General features: G+C 41.4%; 1 long non-coding RNA gene across 1 annotated transcript; it reads left to right on the top strand.

The window, feature by feature from the left end:
• The first annotated feature begins 2,290 nt into the window (after positions 1-2,290).
• LOC114008488 (uncharacterized) lies at positions 2,291-5,502 on the top strand. The gene is made up of 3 exons (XR_003550018.1): positions 2,291-2,350; positions 2,649-2,731; positions 5,339-5,502. It is a non-coding gene; the product is annotated as an uncharacterized LOC114008488 (long non-coding RNA).
• The last annotated feature ends 1,610 nt before the right edge of the window (positions 5,503-7,112 follow it).

Here is a 7,112-nt window from a genome sequence, read left to right as displayed (position 1 = left end):
AGATTATTTTTACTGTTATGTAAAGAATATATAATAAAATACAGATTTTAAGTGTTCACAATTATGAGTTTTGATAATGATATATACCCGTGTAACTATAACCCCAAACAACATACAGAGCATTACTGTCCACCCCAAATTTCCTTTGTGTAGTTTGTCAGTTACCTAACTGTTTCTGCAACCACAAAATGAAGTCTCATTTCTATCTCTGTAGATTTTTTTCTTTTAGCTGTATTTGGCTTCCATATAATTGAAATTATACAGTATTTACTGTTTTGAGCCTGGCTTATTTCATTCAGTATAGTGTTTTTGATAATTTGTCCATTTTGTTTTAGGCATTAGTAGATTATTATTTTTTATGGTTGAGTAATATCTGATTGTTTAGATGTGCCATAATCTATTTATTTCCTATCAATGGACATTTAAATTATTTCCAGGTTGGGGTTATGATAAATACCTTTAGGTTTTGAATAAAACAGAGATTATTAGTATTATGTTTGCTACAGTTATAAAAATTGTGCAAATTTCTATTTTAAGTTTCTCAGAGAACTTAACTTCTTTTCACAGAGTCATAAATTAGGAAACAAGTTATTTTCCCCCCAGATCCTTGCCATTGTCGTGGGAAAGAAGATGGAGGAATTTATCCCTATTCTACAGACAACATAGTCTACCAACTTTTTAGGAGCTTCTGAGAGTCACAGGAATTACTTTGTAAATCCTGGCTTAGATGCAGGGGGCCCTGACTGCAGAATGCCAGATAGAAGACCGCGTGTATTTATTCAGACCTGAGGGCTTCCCTGGATCTTCCAGGAAAAATGAAAGACAAGTCTTGAATGTTGTTCTCAGAAGTATGAAAGGTGAGACTCTCACATTGTCAACTGCGGTTTGAGTCCTGGACTCACGCCAGGCACGTATGAATGCGTGCCCAAGATCCCAAGAGGAAAATGGAGACGGGATTGCAGAATGATCATTCCCCCTGGGGGGTTATTTCTTGCTCCCTGTCTCTCTGTCTGTGTTTCTCTGGTGAGCGCATGCTCCCTATAGCAAAAATGTCTCTCAAAAAAAAAAAAAAAAAAAAAAAAAGTATGAAAGGCGGCCAGCAGAAGGTGTGGTGCTTAACAGTGGACTCCCACATGGCAGACCAGGTTCCAGCTTTGGACCTGGCAGCTTAAAAATCACACTGGGCATGTGTGCATGCCTGTCCAAAATCCCAAGAGGAGAGTGAAAAAAGACAGAATTGCCTCTTGGCCATCCTCCCTCCCCCTAGTGGGGGGGTGTGATTTTTCACTTTCCCTTTCTCTTTGTCTTTCTCTGGCTAGTGCACATGCTCTATAGCAAAAACCAGAAAAAAAAAAAGGTATTTTAAAAAAAAGTATGAAAGGGGCAGTAAAACAATTCTAAGCCTCAACCAGAACATATTTTAAGGTTTCTGGGACTATTTCCTAGACATTAGAGAGCTGAACTAAGACCTCCCAGGTAATTAAAACATTCAAAAAATTAAAACACGGAAAAATTAAAACATTGAACAGGGAGGCAAAGATGGCCTCTTAATTTCTGTGGTTAGACTTAAGTGGAATTTTTACCTTTAACTAAAATTAAGACATTAAGATTATTGAAGCTCTGTGACTTAGATGTGTGGTATTTATTGGGAATGTAAAAGAAAAAGATTTTTGTATTTCTATATGATTTAAAAATAGATTATTTTCCTTATAGCTTCTAGTGTTAATAGGGCTAACACAATTAACAGCATCGAGAATGCATAATCGTGTTTCTTATACTGATGCAATTACATAATTGTTTTAATAAGTTAAATGATCTGCCTAGCAGATTTTTAAAATTTGTATTTACAACAGCTTTATTATGCTTTTTTCTTAGGGAGATTACTTTGTTTAAAAAATTTTGAGAAAATCTTCTATTAATGAATCTAATGAAAAATTGTGTGCATTTTTCAATTACAGAGCTGTTCGTAAAAGTCATTAAAATATATTATAGGAAAAGATCTCTCTGAACTTCCACTGCCCACCGCCAGGGAAGTTGACCTCACTGTCGAAGTTAGAAATTATTGCTACTTTTCCGGCCCGGACCAGAAGGCTGTTAGGGAAAGGGGATAACGTGATAGTGTTGCTGGAAGCCTGTTATTCTAGTTCAAACAAACAAACAGAAACTCAGCGCTGGTACAGTCAGAGGCGGTTTGAATGGGGCGGAAGTGCCTGTGGCGTGCCCCGGAAACCCAGGCCTGCGGCCACGGCCACGGGGCGCGAGTGTGCGAGAGCGCGTGTCTTCGGCGGAGGTCCTGAGGTGGTGGAGTTGGCGGAGGCTCTGAGGTGATGGAGACGGCAGAGGGCCTGAGGTGATGGAGACCGCGGCGCCGAGCACCCTTTCCCATTTCCGAGGGCAGGTGGCCGCCTGTCAGAGGCAGCGGCAGAGGAGGGTTCGGTGGCCGGGTGCCTGCCAGGCTTTAAGCAAGGCCAAGATCGTGGTGAGGGGAGTTCATGCATCCTGTGGCGGTGACAGAGTGGTAAAGATACCACATATAAAAACAAGGCGCGTTATTTCATCGCTTCTGCTTATTTAGAAAACGAAGGAGAAATTGGAAAAGTTGGTGAAATATTTGGACAACTTGGAGTTTTTTTTTTTTTTTTTTCCAGTCAGGAAACAGGAAGGCATCTTCCTTTAAAACATTACAGAAATTTTGTGTAGACCCATATAAACTGATGCCATGGATCCTCAGGTGAGAAAGGACTTCCAGGAGGTGGAAGACAGAGGGGGAAGGAGGGAGAGGAGCAGGTAGCAGAGGTCGTGGTAGAGGTGGTGGTTTTAGAGATGGAAAGGGAGATGGAGGTGGGGGCTTCCGGGGAGGAAGAGGAGGTGGTGGTTTCAGAGCGTGTGGGCATTAAGTGTTAACAGACTTCACCAGTTGACTATTTTTTTTTCCCAGAGGTTTTTGCTATAGGGCACGTGCCCTTGCCAGTCAGACAGAGACAGAGAGACAGAAGGTGAGAATTCGCCCCCCCCAGAGGGTATGGCCACGCCGCAATCTCTTCTCCTCCATTCTCCTCTTGGAATCTTGGGCACGCACGTACATGTGCCCGGTATGAGTTTTAAGCCACTGGGTCCGGGATCCGAACTGAGGTCGACTACGTGGGAGTCCAGCGACATAGTCATTACGCTAACTGCTGGTCCCTTCACCAGTTGACTTCTGTATTAGCCGGCATGATCTACTTACGCTTTAAATTGGAAACGTGTTTTGAGTGAGTCTTGCAGATCTGGCCATTTTATGACAGTGGAACTAAAAATGTCCTTGGTGTGTGTGCGCGTACCCAAGATCCCGAGAGGAGAATGGAGGAGAAGGTATTGCCACGTGGCCATCCCCCCGGAGGGGTAATTTCTTGCTTTCTGTCTCTCTGTCTCCGGCAAGTGCACGTGCCCTATAGCAAAAACCTCTCAAAAAAAAAAAAAAAAAAAAGTCAATGTCCTGCAAAAATGAGTGTAACCAAATAGTCAATTTTCCTCTGAAAGAACAAGAACAAATCTTTTAATGTTTTGTACAGTGCCTGGCGCTTTGTGGGTGCTTAATAAATAGAAGTTTTCCTTTGAAACATATTTAAATTTTAAAAATAAAGTGATTTATTCCTTTAAAAAAAAAAAGAGGGGCGGATCTCCTGTGGCTAGCAGGCAGTGTGGTGGTCAAGGTGGTAGAATCCCACATGGCCAGTCATGGTTTTGAGTTCTGGATGGGCAGCTTGAACATCACAGGGCGAGTGTGCCCAAAATCGAGAGAAGAGTGGAAGAGAGGGGAGTGGAGTGTGGCCATCCTCACTGGAGGTGATTTCTGTTTCCCTCTCTTTCCTCCTGTAGGCGCCCTGTAGCAAAAACCTAAAACAATCCATCAAAACCCAAAATTTTCATAGTAGTTAAATCAGAAACTGTTGAATTTTGAATTTTTGACCGTTAAATGTTCATGCTAATAAGATGCTTAGAAAACAGAAGCATTTACTAAAATCTTTTTAAGGGAAGTGTCAGCTAATAAAACTGATTCATTTACACGTCTTTCTAAAAGAAAGTATGTCTTTGAAATATGCTCTGGGCTCAAAGTTTAAAGTCTTCAATAATTTATTATGCTCTGAGTCTAATCTTGAGTAATTTAATATTATTGTGACAGGCACATATTTACCATTGAGGTAGGAATCATTATTTGCTGACACTTTATGATTTTTTTTTTTGAGAGGTTTTTCCTATAGGGTGCTGCACTCGCCAGAAAGACAGAGAGACAGAGAGATAGAAATCCGCCCCCCCCCAACCCCCCGGAGGATGACCACGCCGTTATCCCTTCTTCTCCATTCTCCTCTTGGGATCTTGGGCATGCACGCACACGCACCAGGCGTGAGTTTAAGCCACTGGGTCCGGGACACGAACCGCAGTTGGCTACATGGGAGTTCAGCGACATAGTCATTACGCTAACTGCTGGTCCCTCGTTTTTTTTTTTTTAAGAGAGATTTTTGGTATAGGGCATGTGTGTTCCCCAGAGCGACAGAAATGGAGAAATCACCCCCTAGGGGAGGATGGCCACCACACCACAATCCCTTCTCTTTCATTCTCCTCTGGGATCTTGGGCATGCATGCACACTTGCGTTGCATGAGTTTTAAGCCTCTGGGTCCGAAACTTAAACCGTGATCGATTGTCCAGCAACCTAACCATTATGCTATCTGGTGTTCCCAATTTTTCTTCAGGTAGTCCTATTAGATGAGATAGGAATAAATTCTATCACAGATGCTCATACCTTTATTTTTCTCTGCAAGAGTAGCAAAGAAGTGTTGCTCTATGTTTATGGCTGGCTTTTTTCCTCCAGTACGGTTTTTTCAGTTTCTGCCACATTGATAAATACTTTCGGAGCTCAATTTAAAGTTCAGTAAATTCTGGACCTAGAATATTCTTTAAAGTAGATGCATTTGTGTAGGTCAGTGCTCTCAAAGGATTGTTTCCATCCAAATACAGTATCTGTTTGGCATTTTTGTACACAGAATAACAGACAAAAATGCATTTTTAAAAAGTTTATTTAATGAGAAAGAAAGAAAAAATAAAAGAAAAGCAAGCACTCTCAACATGATCTTTTGCCATGATCCCCCACCACAGACTTTCCTAGTTAGCCAGCAGCACAGGCAAGTACATACACTAAGTGTGTACAAATTGACCGGGAAACTGAACCCCAATCTCCCCATAGTTTCCAGCATTGCAGAGCATCGTGTTAGCACTGTATTACCAAGACTGGACCAGATTTAATACATTTTGAACATCATTATTCACCTGTAAGTTCTTTATTTTCTGTTCTGGCTGCAGGTTAGGTTACCATCCCAAGGTCTGAGCCAGATTTGGAACTTGGAATCTGACAGCCATGAGAGTGACTTAGTCCCTGAGCCAAGTCAGGTTTTTACTGCAGTAAAGGAATCAACTGAGAGCTCAGCTTTCTCACTTCAAGAATACTGCTTTCTGACGTAGTAAGTCACACCCATCATTAAAACATTCTTAAAAAGTTCCTCTTTTTTACGTCATGACATCTTAACAATGAAGAATGGTTACACCTTTGTGAGGGAGGTGTACTGAAGTCAAATGCTGTGTAAAGCCCTGGATCTGATTTCCAGTGTATTAATCATCTACTTATATAGATATTGAAAATGAGAGGTGGCATTTAAGTGTGTGAAAATAGAAATTCTGTGATTTGCTTGAATAAGAAAGTACTTTGTTCTACAACCCACTATCTTCTCTGATGCCACCTGAACTTCGCAAACTGTTTCAACACAGTTCAGGACTTACTTATGTATAGCGTTGTCTGATACTGTTCACTTACTAGTTGAGTGCTAGTCTTTAGGTAGTTAACTTTTATATGTGGGGGAGTGGATCATGTCATTAGAAACCTTCAACATGTCTGCTGTGATCTGAGTCTTTGTGTCCCTCCCAAATGCATGTATTGAAATACTGTCCCAGAGGTGTTAGGCAATGGTATTAGGAGGTAGGAGCCTTTGGGAAGTAATTAGGTCATGAGGGCAGAGCTATCATGAATGGGATTAGTGTCCTTATAAAATAGGGCCTGAGAAGTTGCTGTCTCACAGGCCCTTACCTAACAATGAATTTGCTATCATTTTCATCTTGTTCTTCAGTTTTCAGAACTATGAGAAACAAAGTTTTGCTGTTTATAATACCTGGTTTATGGTATTTTGTTACAACAGCCTGAATGGACTAAGACAATGTCTAAGGCATTTGGCTAATTTAATTGTTTGCTAAAGGAATTTTTCTCAAGGATAATGGTATATATGTGTATGCATGTCCTTTCTTGCTAGCAATACCTACTGCACAGCTTATGGAGTAGCATGGTTATAAAGAGCTTGGGTTCTGAAATCAGACTTTATTGTTTCTCCTGTTTGCTAGCTTTGGAATCCGAGACAAATTCCTTAATGTCTTCAAACCTCAGTTTTGTCATCTGTAAATAGGAAAAATAATAGTTATTACTTTGTAAGGTTATTAGGAGTTTTAGAAGAATTACTATTTATAAAAGAAAGAGAACAGTGTCTAACACATAAGGGCTCACTGTTGCTATTTAAAGAAATATTTTGGCTAACTAGTGGTATGGTGGTTAAGCAGTTGGACCCCACATGACCAACTATGTGGTTTGAGTCCTGGACCTGGCAGCCTGAGAAACATGCTGGGTACATGTGCTTGTGGTATTAAAATCCTGAGAGGAGAGATGGAGGAGAAAGGTCGTGGTGTGGCCATCCTGCTGCAAGGTACTTTCTCACTTTCTCTCTCTGTCTCTCTCTGGTGAGCACATGTGCCCTCTAACAACAACAACAACAAAAAGCCTGGGGCTAGCAGGTGGTATGGTGGTAAGACACTGGACTCCCACATGGTTGACCACAGCTCAAATCCCAGACCCAGTGGCTTGAAACTCCTGCCAGGCAGGCACGTGTGTGTGTGCATATTCAAAATCCCAAGAGGAGAATGGAGGAGAAAGGGTTATAGCATGACTATCCTGCTGGGGGGTGATTTATTACTTTCTGTGTCTCTGTCTCTCTGATGAGTGCATGCGCCCTATACTGAAACCCTGTCTCCCCCCCCA

The sequence above is a fragment of the Tupaia chinensis genome, unplaced genomic scaffold, assembly GCF_000334495.1.
Source record: "Tupaia chinensis unplaced genomic scaffold, TupChi_1.0 Scaffold000350_1, whole genome shotgun sequence".
NCBI classification, from domain to species: Eukaryota; Metazoa; Chordata; class Mammalia; order Scandentia; family Tupaiidae; genus Tupaia; species Tupaia belangeri.
Note: the sequence above shows the minus strand (reverse complement) of the source record. Positions and strands in the feature narration are given on the sequence as shown.